Source organism: Eleutherodactylus coqui, chromosome 10, assembly GCF_035609145.1.
Source record: "Eleutherodactylus coqui strain aEleCoq1 chromosome 10, aEleCoq1.hap1, whole genome shotgun sequence".
NCBI classification, from domain to species: domain Eukaryota; kingdom Metazoa; phylum Chordata; class Amphibia; order Anura; family Eleutherodactylidae; genus Eleutherodactylus; species Eleutherodactylus coqui.
Window position 1 is genome coordinate 19,235,998 of NC_089846.1, and position 15,920 is coordinate 19,251,917.

Sequence of the window (15,920 nt, forward strand, 5' to 3'; positions counted from 1 at the left end):
GTACCTTGCAGCTGAGGACAGGCCCGGCCGTCACATCTCTGGAGGCCAACGCACCTGGACTGTATCCCATCGCCGGTACCTTGCAGCCGAGGACCGGCCCGGCCGTCACATCTCTGGAGGCCAATGCACCTGGGTTGTATCCCACCGCCAGTACCTTGCAGCTGAGGACAGGCCCGGCCGTCACATCTCTGGAGGCCAACGCACCTGGACTGTATCCCGTCGCCGGTACCTCGCAGCCAAGGACAGGCCTGGCGTCACATACCCGGAGGCCAACGCACTTGGGTTGTATCCCATCGCCGGTACCTCGCAGCCGAGGACAGGCCCGGCCGTCACATACCTGGAGGCCAACGCACCTGGGCTGTATCCCCTCGCCGCTACCTTGCAGCCGAGGACAGGCCCGGCCGTCACATCGCCGGAAGCCAATGCACCTGGATTGTATCCCATTGCTGGTACCTCGCTGCCGAAGACAGGCCCGGCCGTCACATCCTTGGAGGCCAGCGCACCTGGGTTGTATCCCGACACCGGTACCTCGCAGCTGAGGACAGGCCCAGCCGTCACATACCTGGAGGCCAACACACCTGGGCCGTATCCCCTCGCCGGTACCTCGCAGCCGAGGACAGGCCCGACCGTCACATCGCCGGAGGCCAATGCACCTGGGTTGTATCCCATCGCCGTCTACAGTTGGTCTGATTACCGGGGCCACTAATAACGTAACGCGGGCTCCCGGAGTCTAAAGGACAGTGGGGGGGGGGGTCATTGTCTAGGACGCATAGTCCTATCAGGAAGTAGTAAGAACTGGCCGGTGAGGCAGGAAGGGGTTAATGCCGGCCTGTCCCAGTTACACATTCCAGAAGGTACCTGGACATGAGATATTTATCTCTCAGGATGTTTCCTGGTAGAACGTTTAACATAAATATGGGAGCAGATCCCTGGCGAGAGACGAGGAAATGCCGTAACCCCCTCTCAGCTAATATTTCACAGACGGCGGCTCTGGCGCACCGAGCGAGGGCCCAGTTCCCTGAAGTGAATCACGGGGAGCGATGGCAAAGGATGAGAGACAAGACTGCGCCGAAGACCGCGTGATCCACAAAACATGCCACTACGGTCGCACGACCAAATTATGGACGCATTTATAGTTAGGTGGTGACAGGAGCAAAACTGCAAACCCCGCCCACAACGAAAAAAATCCCCTGCAGATCAAGTTTGGCACACATTAAAAAATCGTCCATGTTACATTACCAAAAACTGGCGCTTTCCCAGCCATGCGCGGCCCCATGCGGCTTCTGTCTTCGGTCCGTGTGGGCGGGTTTTTAGAACTTTAATACTTCGTCCAAAATAAAACCTGAAGCCGGACCGATCGTTTATTCTGCGGACCTTAAAGGGGTCGCAGCAAGATTTCAAGTTATCCACATAATGACGCTGCCGATCAGTAGGGGTCCGCTGAGACCCCCGCCGATCTCCAGAATGGGACTCCTGTGTCCTGTTCTGTCTGTCACTGCAAGGTCCCTTGTCCCCCCCGCAGTAATGGCGGCATGAAGAGAGCGCTGGCCGAGCGTGTGCGGTTAGTGCGCCATTCATTTCAATGGGGCTGATGGAAATCGGGTGCTGCTCCGCTATCTCCGCAGTCCAACTGAAAGTGAACGGAGCGCGGGTGCGAACCGACAGCCTCCTCCTCACTGCAGGGGGCGCAGTAACCTGCAGTGAGGACGACGGGACACGGGACCCCTGTTCTTGTCATTAGCTGGGGTCTCAGCAGCGAAATCTCCCCAATCCTGCGGATGACTTGTAATCTTCGTAAACCCCTTTAAGTAAAATGGACAGCGTCTTAGTATTGCCCGTTTTTCGTCTACCCCCATTCGCATTCTGTGTGCGGCTTTCTCTTGCGTTTTTTAGCACGGATCTTGTTCAATACGCACGTGGAATACGGAAGCGGAAACCAGCGTTTCCACGGAATACCGCAGAAACACGATTCTCTGTGTTGGAATTCCACACAGATTTTGCGCATTGACAAGGCAAACTGCGTTCAGATCCGCGCCAAAGATCTTGGCTCGGATCTGCGTTGACGGATCTAGGAAAGATGGGTGAAGACTGCGCTAATAATGATCGTCACCCAGCTTTCCCAGAAACATGTAAAGGACGACACAAGGATTTCTCAGCGTTCCTCTCCCTAAATAAGGCTGCCTTCCCTCATATCCATCAGCTCGTCGCAGTGTGTCAGGACGAGCCGACCGGAGAATGTCCCCCACCCCGCAGACCGGCGGGGAACTTGGCAAGTGTCTACCAGGAGGTAAGCAGCCCAGATGGAGGCGCAGAGAAGAACCCAACGTATTCGCTCACCTTCCACTAACCAGGAGCAGACACAGTCTGTCGCTTCCGTGCAAAACCCCAAATCCCCCCTGTGGGATCTGATCCCCGCTGGCCTCGCTGCGATCCCTACAAACCGCCCAACTTCGCGACGTCCAAACAAACACACAATATTTACTTGGATAAGAGCTACTGGCGCTTCCGTCCGCTCGCTGGCGTCCTAGAACCGGGGCCAGGGCGGACGCTGAGATCATAGAAATTACTTATTAGATACCAGACGTTATTAATTCCAAACCCTCAAACCCACGGAAAAAAGAGCTTCATGAGAAAGGCGATACATTCCATAGTGAACGGCCATTTTATTAGACACACTGGCGGCTTTACGATTGGCGCGGCGCTCTATAGAACCCGGAGAGCGGCATGAAATCACGCCACACGTTTTCTGCAGATCACTTTAGGTGTGAATCCACATTAGGCCGGTCTCATACAACCGGATTAGAATTGCCGAATCCGCGACGGATGATCTGCGGCATTCCGCAAACAAAGATAGAACATTCGCATATCCGCTCAGAAGAACGGACAGCGATTGCGATTACCGTGAGCGTGCTCTATTTTTGTGCAGATTCCACACAGACGGCTTCCATTGATGTCAGCTGACATTGCGGATAGGCCGCTGGTACCTGCGTCATCGGCCAGCAATGGCGCGGGTATAACAAACATTAAAAAATCTGTACCGCGCATGACTGACGGCGAGCGTCCGCGGTCATCCACAATACAAAGAAAATAAGGTACACAGGTTCGCCGGCCACGGACAACGTCGAATTTCGCTGCGGGCTCCCGCATGCGGGATCCGACCCAGGTGGTGTAAGACTGGCCTAAGATGGAAATGCAGCAATATGAGTGACTTCCGAGGCCTGGTTGTCGGTGACGGACTAGCCGGGCGGGATTTTACTGCCAAACGCACAAGGTTTTCTTGTACAGTATGTGGAGACTTTAACAAGAATGGCGTGATCGAGGGGAAACCATCAGTGCAGAGGGATCCTGTGGATGGAAACAACTCGTCGATAAAAGGGGTCAGAGGAGGATGTCAAGAATTATTCTGATGACAAGGTCTGAATTTGGCGCAAGCAGCATGAATCGATGACCCCTTCTTGTCAGCTGGTCAGAAGACGTCAGCACCTCGATCTCATTTGTGACGACTTCAAAAAGCTTCCTGTCCATAAGGGCCGAGATCTCTGAAAGCCAATGCACTACTAGATAGGAAGGGGGGGGGTCTCTAATAAAGTGGCCATTCAGTATATGAGGAATGAGGATGAAAAACCGATATTTCTGGGATTGCAGGGGGTTCAATGGTCTGACACCACCGATTCAACCTTCACGACATGTCTAATCAATACGTCATAAAAACATCCCAATGCACAGAAGACACAGCAGAAATAATAGTCATCGTCCCCGGAGCTTACATTAACAGCTAAAAATATCTGAGACTTCAATGTCCTCAAAATAACAATTGCAAAGTATCCGAACGTCTTGTGAGACGGCGAGTTCTCGGGAGGATCCTGCGACGGAGGGGATCTGGGGACGGCGAGGTCTCCGGGGGGGATCCTGCGACGGAGGGGGATGTGGGGACGGCGAGGTCTCCGGGGGGGATCCTGCGACGGAGGGGATCTGGGGACGGCGAGGTCTCCGGGGGGGATCCTGCGACGGAGGGGGATGTGGGGACGGCGAGGTCTCCGGGGGGGATCCTGCGACGGAGGGGGATGTGGGGACGGCGAGGTCTCCAGGGGGGGGGATCCTGCGACGGAGGGGGATGTGGGGACGGCGAGGTCTCCGGGGGGGGGATCCTGCGACGGAGGGGGATGTGGGGACGGCGAGGTCTCCGGGGGGGATCCTGCGACGGAGGGGGATGTGGGGACGGCGAGGTCTCCGGGGGGGGGGATCCTGCGACGGAGGGGGATGTGGGGACGGCGAGGTCTCCGGGGGGGGGATCCTGCGACGGAGGGGGATGTGGGGACGGCGAGGTCTCCGGGGGGGTCCTGCGACGGAGGGGGATGTGGGGACGGCGAGGTCTCCAGGGGGGGGATCCTGCGACGGAGGGGGATGTGGGGACGGCGAGGTCTCCGGGGGGGGGATCCTGCGACGGAGGGGGATGTGGGGACGGCGAGGTCTCCGGGGGGGATCCTGCGACGGAGGGGGATGTGGGGACGGCGAGGTCTCCGGGGGGGGGGATCCTGCGACGGAGGGGGATGTGGGGACGGCGAGGTCTCCGGGGGGGGGATCCTGCGACGGAGGGGGATGTGGGGACGGCGAGGTCTCCGGGGGGGGGGATCCTGCGACGGAGGGGGATGTGGGGACGGCGAGGTCTCCGGGGGGGTCCTGCGACGGAGGGGGATGTGGGGACGGCGAGGTCTCCGGGGGGGTCCTGCGACGGAGGGGGATGTGGGGACGGCGAGGTCTCCGGGGGGATCCTGCGACGGAGGGGGATGTGGGGACGGCGAGGTCTCCGGGGGGATCCTGCGACGGAGGGGATCTGGGGACGGCGAGGTCTCCGGGAGGATCCTGCGACGGAGGGGATCTGGGGACGGCGAGGTCTCGGGAGGATCCTGCGACAGAGGGCATCTGGGGACGGCGAGGTCTCGGGAGGATCCTGCGACGGAGGGCATCTGGGGACGACGAGGTCTCGGGAGGATCCTGCGACGGAGGGCATCTGGGGACGACGAGGTCTCGGGAGGATCCTGCGACGGAGGGCATCTGGGGACGACGAGGTCTCGGGAGGATCCTGCGACGGAGGGCATCTGGGGACGACGAGGTCTCGGGAGGATCCTGCGACGGAGGGCATCTGGGGACGACGAGGTCTCGGGAGGATCCTGCGACGGAGGGCATCTGGGGACGACGAGGTCTCGGGAGGATCCTGCGACGGAGGGCATCTGGGGACGGCGAGGATCTGGGGACGGCGAGGTCTCGGGAGGATCCTGCGAAGGAGGGGATCTGGGGACGGCGAGGTCTCGGGAGGATCCTGCGACGAAGGAGATCTGGGGACGGCGAGGTCTCGGGAGGATCCTGCGACGGAGGGGATCTGGGGACGGCGAGGATCTGGGGACGGCGAGGTCTCGGGAGGATTCTGCGACGGAGGGGATCTGGGGACGGCGAGGTCTCCGGAACGACGGAGGGGATCTGGGGACGGCGAGGTCTCGGGAGGATCCTGCGACAGAGGGGATCTGGGGACGGCGAGGTCTCCGGAGGATCCTGCGACGGAGGGGATCTGGGGACGGCGAGGATCTGGGGACGGCGAGGTCTCCGGAGGATCCTGCGACGGAGGGGATCTGGGGACGGCGAGGTCTCCGGAGGATCCTGCTACGGAGGGGATCTGGGGACGGCGAGGTCTCCGGAGGATCCTGCGACGGAGGGGATCTGGTGACGAACCCTTCCAGGTGCTCACATTACATATAATGAAGTCACTAAGACACTAAACACTGGCTGTACAAGACAATAGGCGCAATGTCACGTTGCCATGGGGGGTCACTATCGCAGGGCGGGGGTCTGTGACAGCTCCGTACACAGCTGGGAGATTATAGTCAGATCAAAGGACTGGAGAGCGCCGCTTCTGGAGCCAACCCAATCAATACTTCCGCCAATATCCAACCTCAGACATCCAAAGCGCATTTCATCCGAAAATTACAACAATATCCCCAGTAAAGACGTCCTCGAGCCGCTCCGGCCCTTTATTTAAAAAAAATGCCAGGCAATATGTCAGTGTCTGAGACAGCCGGGTGACAGCCAATATGGCGTCATTATAGCTTCCACAGTGGTGGTCTATTCGCTTACATTACATATGATGTAAAATTAACTCCTTCAAGACCAAGTCTCCTTACCCTAATGTGTTGTTTTACCCATTATGTTCTCCTTCGCTCTCTTCTGATCCCACAGGGTAGAGGGTAGATGGGGAGAGAAGCTAAATAAACGCCAACATGCCGAGAAAGTTTGTAGCATACAGACTTTCCCAGCCAACGTTGTGACTGGCTCTGAGTGATGAGGTCATCAGGACCGGAACCAATCAAGTCCCAATGTTGGCATCTGAACAGGATCGTAGTAATAGCCCATTTCAGGCGTTTCACCTGCTGTGGGGAGGAGGGCACAACCACCAGTAGACCAGGTAACAAATTTACATCGCTGCTGCACAGAGTTCAGGCAGCAGCGATATAAATTTACCATCGGTGGTTGCAAAGGGGCTAAAGCTGTGACTCCATATACAGTATATACAACGTAAAGGCTAATCTACAAGAGCGTTTCTTCAGACTGCGGTCATTCTGCTTGGTTCCGCTTCCAATTTTGGCAAGAAACACAAGAAATTATTAAGCCACTGCCCTCGTGTCACCAAAACAGCTCCGACCCATCAAGGAGTGGTCTCAAGACTTCTTATGGTGTCGGCACAAGAAGTTAACAGCAGCTCCTTCACATCCTGTAGATGATCGATTGGATTGAGATCTGGAGGATTTGGAGACCAAGTTAGCACTTCGACCTTGGTCTTTTTCTGAACAGTTTTTACGGTACGGCCGGGCACATTATCCTGGAGAGGGCACTGCCATTAGGGAATGCCACTACCATGAAGGGGGTGCTTGTCTGTACAAGGTTAGCTAGGTGGTACGGGTTACATTCACATGATGCCAGGACCCAAGTACCCAACAGGACATTGCCCATCAGATGCTCTTCTTCCCATAGTGCCATCTCTTCTCCAGGCAAGCAAGGGCTACTATTCCTCCTTGTGGAGAGCGCCAGGTAGGTGTTAGGAGACTATAGGCCAGGCAATGTTCCTCTGGGCATTGTCCTCCAGGTAAAAGTGGCGTACACACCCAGCCGTCCATATGATGTCAAAGAACCTGTGATTCATCAGACTGGGCCGCCTTCTTCTATCGAGTCATGGTCTAGTTCTGATGCTCACATACCCACAGTAGGCACTTTCACCAATGGGCAGGGGTTACATGGGCACACTGATATAGCACCATACACAGCAAACCCTGATGCCCTGTGTGATCCAACACCCATCATTGCCAGTAGGAACCAGATTAGCACTTTGTCCTATAGCAGTTCTTCTGTGGGGTCGGACCAGATAAGTTGGTCTTGGTTCCCCATACATATCAAGGATCCTTGGGTTTCCATCACCGATTGCTCTTCCTTTGATCACTTTTGGTAGGTACTAACCACTACATCCCAGGAACACCACACAAGACTCGATATTTTGGAAATGTTCTGACCCGGTCATCCACACATCACAATTTGGTCAAAGTCCCACTGATGCTTACAAAGTATTACACCCAAAGTTACAGAAAATGAATGAAACGTGAATGAAAGCTTGTCTACATGAAGGAATTGAATAATTAAAAACTGGGCGAAGTCCGTGAATTAGTATGAAGATTATGGGGCCCTTTAAAATACTCCATTTATTTTCACCAGGTATGCCAAATCGCAGAGCTCCATCTCCGTACCCACAAACATCTGACATGGGAGAGGTCGGATAATCGGCATCGCCGAAATTGGGGCATCATATGGTGAAATCTCCAGAAGGACTGGCCGCAGTGTAATGGCAGTATAGTGGGCACAGGGAAGCTCCAGTAGTCGCAGACCTGGCAGAGGTTGACACAGAGGGACGACGCCATGCGAAGACCGCCAAACTGATGGTAGATGCTGCTAGATGGGTGACTGCAGCACAGAGCGGAGCGGCGGTTGGAGTCGTAGTCGCCCCACAAACAATTGTAAATGGATTCCTTGAAGCTCGGTTGTATTCTCGGCCCCCCATGCAGGGTGTTCTGTTACCCCGATTTCACCACCAGCAACGACTACCCTGATCTACTGCTAGACGCAACGGACAGATGAATGGAGGACAGTTGTGTTCAGTGACGAGTCCCGGTTCTGTCTGGATGAAGTGATAATTATCAGCGTATCCGCTGGCGTTCTGGAGAAAGGGCCCAACCCTGAGGTGATTTAGACACACAGGTCCAACCCCTGGAGTCACAGTTTGGGGGGCAATTATTTATACCAGCCGACTGTGTTGGTGGTTGTTTAAGGCACAGAGTGGCACCCCCTGTTGTCATACCCTTCATGCCCACCATCCAAAATGGTAACTTCCAACAGGATAATGGCTGTCCACATACTGCCGCCATCACAAGGCACGACTTGCAGTCTGTCACAAGCATGGATTGGCCCAAGCGATCCCAGATTTATCACCAATAAAGCACGTCTGGGACGCCACAGGTAGATGATTATGTCACGTAGTCACCCACCACAAACTGTACTGCACAAGTCATGTAAACATAGAGACGTCAACAAGATATCCTTACCGATTCAATGCCTGCAAGGATCCAAAAGTATATAGGAGCTCATGGTGGGCACCCGTCTTCCCGACAGCCGTGCCGGGGCCCACGGTGGGCACCCGTCTTCCCGACAGCCGTGCCGGGGCCCACGGTGGGCACCCGACTTCCCGACAGCCGTGCCGGGGCCCACGGTGGGCACCCGACTTCCCGACAGCCGTGCCGGGGCCCACGGTGGGCACCCGACTTCCCGACAGCCGTGCCGGGGCCCACGGTGGGCACCCGACTTCCCGACAGCCGTGCCGGGGCCCACGGTGGGCACCCGACTTCCCGACAGCCGTGCCGGGGCCCACGGTGGGCACCCGACTTCCCGACAGCCGTGCCGGGGCCCACGGTGGGCACCCGACTTCCCGACAGCCGTGCCGGGGCCCACGGTGGGCACCCGACTTCCCGACAGCCGTGCCGGGGCCCACGGTGGGCACCCGACTTCCCGACAGCCGTGCCGGGGCCCACGGTGGGCACCCGACTTCCCGACAGCCGTGCCGGGGCCCACGGTGGGCACCCGACTTCCCGACAGCCGTGTCGGGGCCCACGGTGGGCACCCGTCTTCCCGACAGCCGTGTCGGGGCCCACGGTGGGCACCCGTCTTCCCGACAGCCGTGTCGGGGCCCACGGTGGGCACCCGTCTTCCTGACACCTGTGTCGGGGCCCACGGTGGGCACCCATCTTCCTGACACCTGTCCCTGGGCTCGTGGTGGGCACCCTTCTTCCTGACACCTGTGCCGGGGCTCATGGTGGGCACCCTTCTTTCTTACACCTGTGCCGGGGCTCATGGTGGGCACCCTTCTTTCTTACACCTGTGCCGGGGCTCATGGTGGGCACCCTTCTTTCTTACACCTGTGCCGGGGCTCATGGTGGGCACCCTTCTTTCTTACACCTGTGCCGGGGCTCATGGTGGGCACCCTTCTTTCTTACACCTGTGCCGGGGCTCATGGTGGGCACCCTTCTTTCTTACACCTGTGCCGGGGCTCATGGTGGGCACCCTTCTTTCTTACACCTGTGCCGGGGCTCATGGTGGGCACCCTTCCTCCTGGCACCTGTGACGGGGCTCATGGTGGGCACCCTTCCTCCTGGCACCTGTGCCGGGGCTCATGGTGGGCACTATAGGTGAGCGAGTATACTCGCTAAAGGCAAATCTCCCCCGCTCTAGACTGCAGGTTCGGGTGACGGCAGCGGGCACGGAGCTGCAGGGGAGAGCGGGGCGGAACGGAGGGGAGATCTCTCTCTCCCTCTCTCCCCCCCGCTGACAGACGCTACTCACTGCTCCCCCGCGCCGGCACCCGAACCTGCAGTCTCGAGCGGGGGAGATACTCGCTAAAGGCAATGCTCGCTCGAGCAATTGCCTTTAGCGAGTATACTCGCCCATCTCTAGTGGGCACCCTTCTTCCTGACACCTTTGCCGGGGCTCATGGTGGGCACCCTTCTTCCTGACCCCTGTGCTGGGGCCCACGGTGGGCACCCTTCTTCCTGACCCCTGTGCTGGGGCCCACGGTGGGCACCCTTCTTCCTGACCCCTGTGCCGAGGATCATGGTGGGCACCCTTCTTCCTGACCCCTGTGCCGTGGCTCACGGTGAGCACCCTTCTTCCAGACCCCTGTGCTGGGGCCCACGGTGGGCACCCTTCTTCCTGACCCCTGTAGCAAATAGTACTGAACTGTCCGATTCATTATGGGTTACACTGTACAGGTCTGCCAGGTTTCCACCAACTGCTTCTGGCTGTAACGGTCGGTTTCCGCGGTGTATACATAACCATACACCGCCTGTTACATAATAACATATTGCATTGTTTATGGCATGAAATATTTATCACACAGCAAGACTTTTAAGTACAGCGAGGTATCACACATCACTTACTGCTTCATGCAGAAGCAATTATTCGGCAGCTCCCCTCTCAGCCTGTAGGGGGAGCTTCCATTACTGATGACAGGTGGTGAAAATCCCGGCCGGCCTTCTGCGCGACTCGCATCGATAAATGTTAATGTGTAAAGAATGAATCTTCTCCGCACATAATAAACCTTATCTGGCGGTCACGGCCAGGAGGACTAATGATTTACAATATGTCCCCCTATTCATTTCTCTCCACGGCCGGATAATGAGAAACACCAACCTATAAATGGGGCGCATGTTCCTTTAAGGGCGGACCCGGCATGTCAGCACTGAAAGAAAGAAGTCACTTTGTGTTGTCATCTAATGAAAAGCATTAACCACGCCGGGGCGCCGGGTACAACTCAACGTACTACACCGCCATGAACAGCGCCCAAGCGGAGGAAGAGCTGCGGGGCGGCGAAACGTTGTCAGAATTCCATCCCATGCGATTCAAGGGGTATTTTCTACATAACCAAATGGTCCTGAAGAGCATTCTCACCCTAAGGGTATGTTCACACGGCAAGTGCGTTTCACCGCCCAATATAACGCTCGCCAACGTACGATTTTGCCACGGATGCGAGGCGTTTTCGTGTCAACGCATTTTGGCGTGGCGGAGGATCGTGGAGCGTTTTTCATTGTTTTCAAGGGGAAACATCGTATCGCACTCGCTCGCCGTGCCATGCTTTGGCGACACCTTTGAAAACAATTAGCGAGGCGTTCTGACGAGATGCGAGGGAACGCCCAAAGATAAGACACAACACGATTTTTCCCGCGATGCGATGCAGGAACGATAAGATCTGCGTGACTCCATTCAAAAGAACGGGGTTCATATTCGTGCGACTCACAATCCACAAATGTGCGATTTTCCCGGCTACGTAAAAGCGGCCTTAGGCTATGTTCACAAGGCGGAATTCGCCACGGAAAATTCCGCAGCGAATCCGCCATGTGAACGTACCCGCACAGGGTGCTTGCGCATGGTGCTTTAAACACGAGTTTTGTGCATCGCAGCATGCGCTATTTTTGGGGCAATCTCACCCATTCTTGTCTGAGAGAGCACACATTGCGTCGCACGCACGCGCAAAATTTGTTTTTTCCCATTGAAACACATGCGATTTTGACACGCGCAAAAAAAGGCATGAAAATCCCGTGTAGAGCCGCGACGCCACGCGCTTTTCTCGCCCAACGCATCAAACTCGCATAGAAAAATTACAGGTTTCAGAGTGCGATATCAGCCTGACGAACCCGCGCCCGCCGAACGGATCCTGCGCATTTGTGCAGAGAAAGAGCGCATATTGAGTGAATCAATGAATTGGCGCACAAGCTGCACGTTTTTTTCACATGCAGAGGCGCACAATTTGCGTGTACAAATAGTACAGTAACACACATGCCGCCAAATACATAACGCCCATTGCACAAATACGCGGTGCAAACGCGCACGTAAATGCACTTACGCCCGTCTGACACCGGCCTAAGACCGCATTAGCATGAGCGATTTTTTCGTGCGAGTTTTCCACGTTGCGAGGCGCACAGAAAGAGAACACGTTGTTTTCACTGGGTCCATTTACACGTTAGTCCTTCCTCTGCCAAAACAGACGCCATCACTGCTCCCACACATAGGCACCCAGCTTTCCAACAGCCCTGCGTGGCAAACTGGTCTGCCGTAGTTATGCGGGATGAACTTCTATATAAGCACAGAGAACGGGCAGCTCAGGAGTCCGGGAGAGCTGGATGAGGAACTGCGCAGACGCCATGCTAACGAGCGCCGGCACCATTACAACAACTCCGCAGCAAAAATAACAGGGTTACCTGTAGGGCATCATGGACTGGGATAGTAAAAATCCGGGCAGAGAATGACTGGCATGATGTTTGCTACCACCCATGACGATGCCTTACTTACGGTCCTGAAATACGCTGTGCCAGTCTGCAGTGCCCTGTGCCGCCACACACCACTCTGTAAGCTTTCCTTGGTGAGCCAATGTGCAATTCTGTATCATTCCCTCTAGGGGAAGCACTGGGGTAAAAGGTTTACATCCATGGCTATTTTAATAGGCCCTGGCATGAAGACCCTCAGTAACATCTACCGGACATGTAACCAGCTGCACACAGGAGGCCCTGCTGTAGGGACGCAGAGGTCGCAGTCACTACCGGGCCCGGAGTGTTAGCCTCACCACATTTGGCAGCACACGATAAGTAAGGCACCCGAGGACAGATTGTACATTGGGGCCCAAGAGCTTCTAGTTGCCCCTTTGGTTGCCCTCCTGGCACCTGTCATTGTGATGCAGCAGCACCGTAGTAAAAATGGCAGCGAAGGGCCCGTTCACAAGGGCGGATTTTCTATCTGTATTTTAAACTTCACTTTCATCACGTGTGAAAAAAAATGGCGGCGTGTCCCATGTTATCCGTATTATGGACCTAAAATGCGCATCTGTCTATTGGAGCGTTAAAAAAAAACGGCTCTTCTTTGCCCTTGAAAAACAGTGAAGACGTGCGCAAAAAAAACCGCACGCACACCAAATACACGCACCGAAACCGCAGACTGCCGCATGAACGGACATTAACGTCGCGGTGAGTACGCACTAGTATCTGTGTTTGCTGCGTTCTCCACACCCCGCTTTCTGTGGGTTGCGACAAAACTGACATCACTTTGGCCTTCTTGCGTTTTTTTTTTTTTTGGCGTACGTGAAAAACGCAGTGAACACGAATATAAAAAAAATAACACATATGCGTCATGAGAACGGTACATTTTTCAAGCACTGCGAGGCCTCATGCACACGGACGAACGCGAGCTGCGGTCCATAAATACGCAGCGTATTCACGGACCAGAGAAACCGCCTGTTTAGCGCATACTGCGGCCTTTCTTGCTACCTTTCTGCACGTGCAAATCCTGCGTGCAAAGGAGGCACCGTTGATTTTATGCGCACCGTTTCATGCATACTCGCCGCGCAATTGCACCGTCCCATTCACATCCTAATACGGGCCAAAATAAACCACGCTACGTTTTTTTTTTTCACGCGACCGAAAATTGCGCTCGTGAACAAACTCCTTGAAATCAATGCCTTCTATTCACTTCGTATTTACGCGTTGCGATAAAACCCGCGCCGTAAATCATCGCACGCTGATCTCACATTGCAGGATTTTTGGGCAACTCATGCCACCAAAATTGGGCACGCGAATATCGCCGTTTACGATCATCGCACGATATTACAAAACTCCCGTCCGCAACCCACCTAGAATTACGTAACGCTGCAAGTCCCATCTCCCGGTCTACTACCGGCGCAATACTAAAGTGCAAGCTCTTGGGCCCAACCCGATACCCTCCCTACTGCCATCCCGTCCGGCCGCACGAAGACCACATCTGTTCCCTCCATTGTGACAAGAGCTCCAATCTGCTGCCTCCTCCAGAACGCTCGTCTCAGCGCACACGCGGCGCTCATCAGATGTGGCATCTCGCTATTAAACTTGTATCCTCAAGCTGGAATAGCCATTGGCTTCGGCGAGCGGCGGGGGAAGGGCCGAGCGCTACGGCTCCCTCGAGAGCCGCACGGCTGCTAACAGATTGCAAGCTCCTGGGGTTTCCGGATAAGATCACACGTTATTAGAGCGAATTACAAATATTGCGCTTACATAAGAGCGAACTGATTAAATCCGTCACCCGCGCCAAAGACGTGAACGCTCGTCCCGCACTGGATTGCGAGCTCCAAAACCCAACTAGAATCGTAATGGGCGGGCGGTCACGGAGTCCTCGGGGCGCTACGTGTAAATAATTTTCGCCATCCGCGAGAGGACAAATACGGAAACAATCGCCATTGATCTTTAGTGCGAATCGCTCTCACACCTGTGTAGAGTGTCAGCTTCGTGGGTCACGGCGAGCGGAACACCTGTCACAGCGGGCAGGTAGATGTCACATCAATGGGAGGGGGGGGGCGGAGTCAGGTGGCAGGACTGAACGGTGGGGTCACACCTGGTGCAGCAGGGAAAGGGTTACAGTACAACACCCCAAAAGTGCAAGATGCTAAATACACCAGAGCCCCCCAAAATAAGGGGTCACACCCCAAAACCGTGCAAGGTGCAGCAGCCACAGTCCACGACCAGAACTCCCCCCTGACTGGCACGTCCTGGCACCCCCCATACCTGCCCTTGGCAGTGCCCCTCCCTTCCAGGGGCTCCCGGCAGGCACCCCCATAGGCTGAATACGGGCGCAGCCCGAGCTCCTACTCACCGTGCATTGTGGGGTCTTCCTCGGTATTGTGGGGAGGGGGCTCGAGGGTACAACAGAGCAGCAGAGACCCCCGATCACACAGCCGCTCCCACCAGCACCGCCGCCCGCTCACACTGAGCCGCTCCGAGCCCCAGAGACCCTTTTCTACATGGACGCTACCACTGCAAAACGGGGGGCGCCGATCACTTGTGAACTGCGAGGACTGGGTGGTTATAATGCGCTTCGCATAGAAATGAATCTGGATGGTGGGGGCACTTATTATAAAATGAGAGTAATCCAAACTGATGGAATCACACTGTACTTTGGTCTCAGAAATAGTACACATTGAGACCCGCCACCCCCTGGGACGGATGGTACGGCCCATCACTTAGCACATCGCTGTTGTGAGATGCTACTGCTCGGTGTGAGGAGGGTGAGCGGAGGGAGAGAGTGCTGGTGCCCGGAGGTGGGCAGTGTGTGCTGGTGCCCGGAGGTGGGCAGTGTGTGCTGGTGCCCGGAGGTGTGCTGGGTCCCTAGATGTGGGCAGTGTGTGCTGGTGCCCGGAGGTGTGCTGGGTCCCTAGATGTGGGCAGTGTGTGCTGGTGCCCGGAGGTGTGCTGGATGCCTAGATGTGGGCAGTTTGTGCTGGTGCCCGGAGGTGTGCTGGGTGCCTAGATGTGGACACCGAGCTGGGTGCCCGGAGGTGTGCTGGGTCCCTAGATGTGGGCAGTGTGTGCTGGGTGCCTAGATGTGGGCAGTGTGTGCAGGTGCCCGGAGGTGTGCTGGGTACCTAGATGTGGGCACCGAGCTGGGTGCCTGGATGTGTGCTGGGTGCACAGATGTGGGTACCGAGCTGGGTGCCTGGAGGTGGGCAGTGTGTGCTGGTGCCTGGAGGTGTGCTGGTGCCTGGAGGTGTGCTGGGTGCCTACAGATGGGCAGTGTGTGCTGGGTGCCTACAGATGGGCAGTGTGTGCTGGGTGCCTACAGATGGGCAGTGTGTGCTGGGTGCCTACAGATGGGCAGTGTGTGCTGGGTGCCTACAGATGGGCAGTGTGTGCTGGTGCCTGCAGGTGGGCAGTTTGGGCTGGGTGCCTGCAGGTGGGCAGTTTGGGCTGGGTGCCTGCAGGTGGGCAGTTTGGGCTGGGTGCCTGCAGGTGGGCAGTTTGGGCTGGGTGGCTACAGGTGGG

At 56.3% G+C, this 15,920-nt stretch overlaps 1 protein-coding gene across 1 annotated transcript in view; it reads right to left on the minus strand.

Annotated features, from left to right (window-relative positions):
• Window positions 1–14,854, minus strand: part of PLXNA3 (plexin A3) — a 122,641-nt gene extending 107,787 nt beyond the window's left edge. The window contains exon 1 of the mRNA XM_066580458.1: window positions 14,755–14,854. The gene's annotated coding sequence lies outside the window, so the exon portion shown is untranslated. The remainder of the gene's footprint in view (window positions 1–14,754) is intronic.
• Window positions 14,855–15,920: the final 1,066 nt, after the last annotated feature.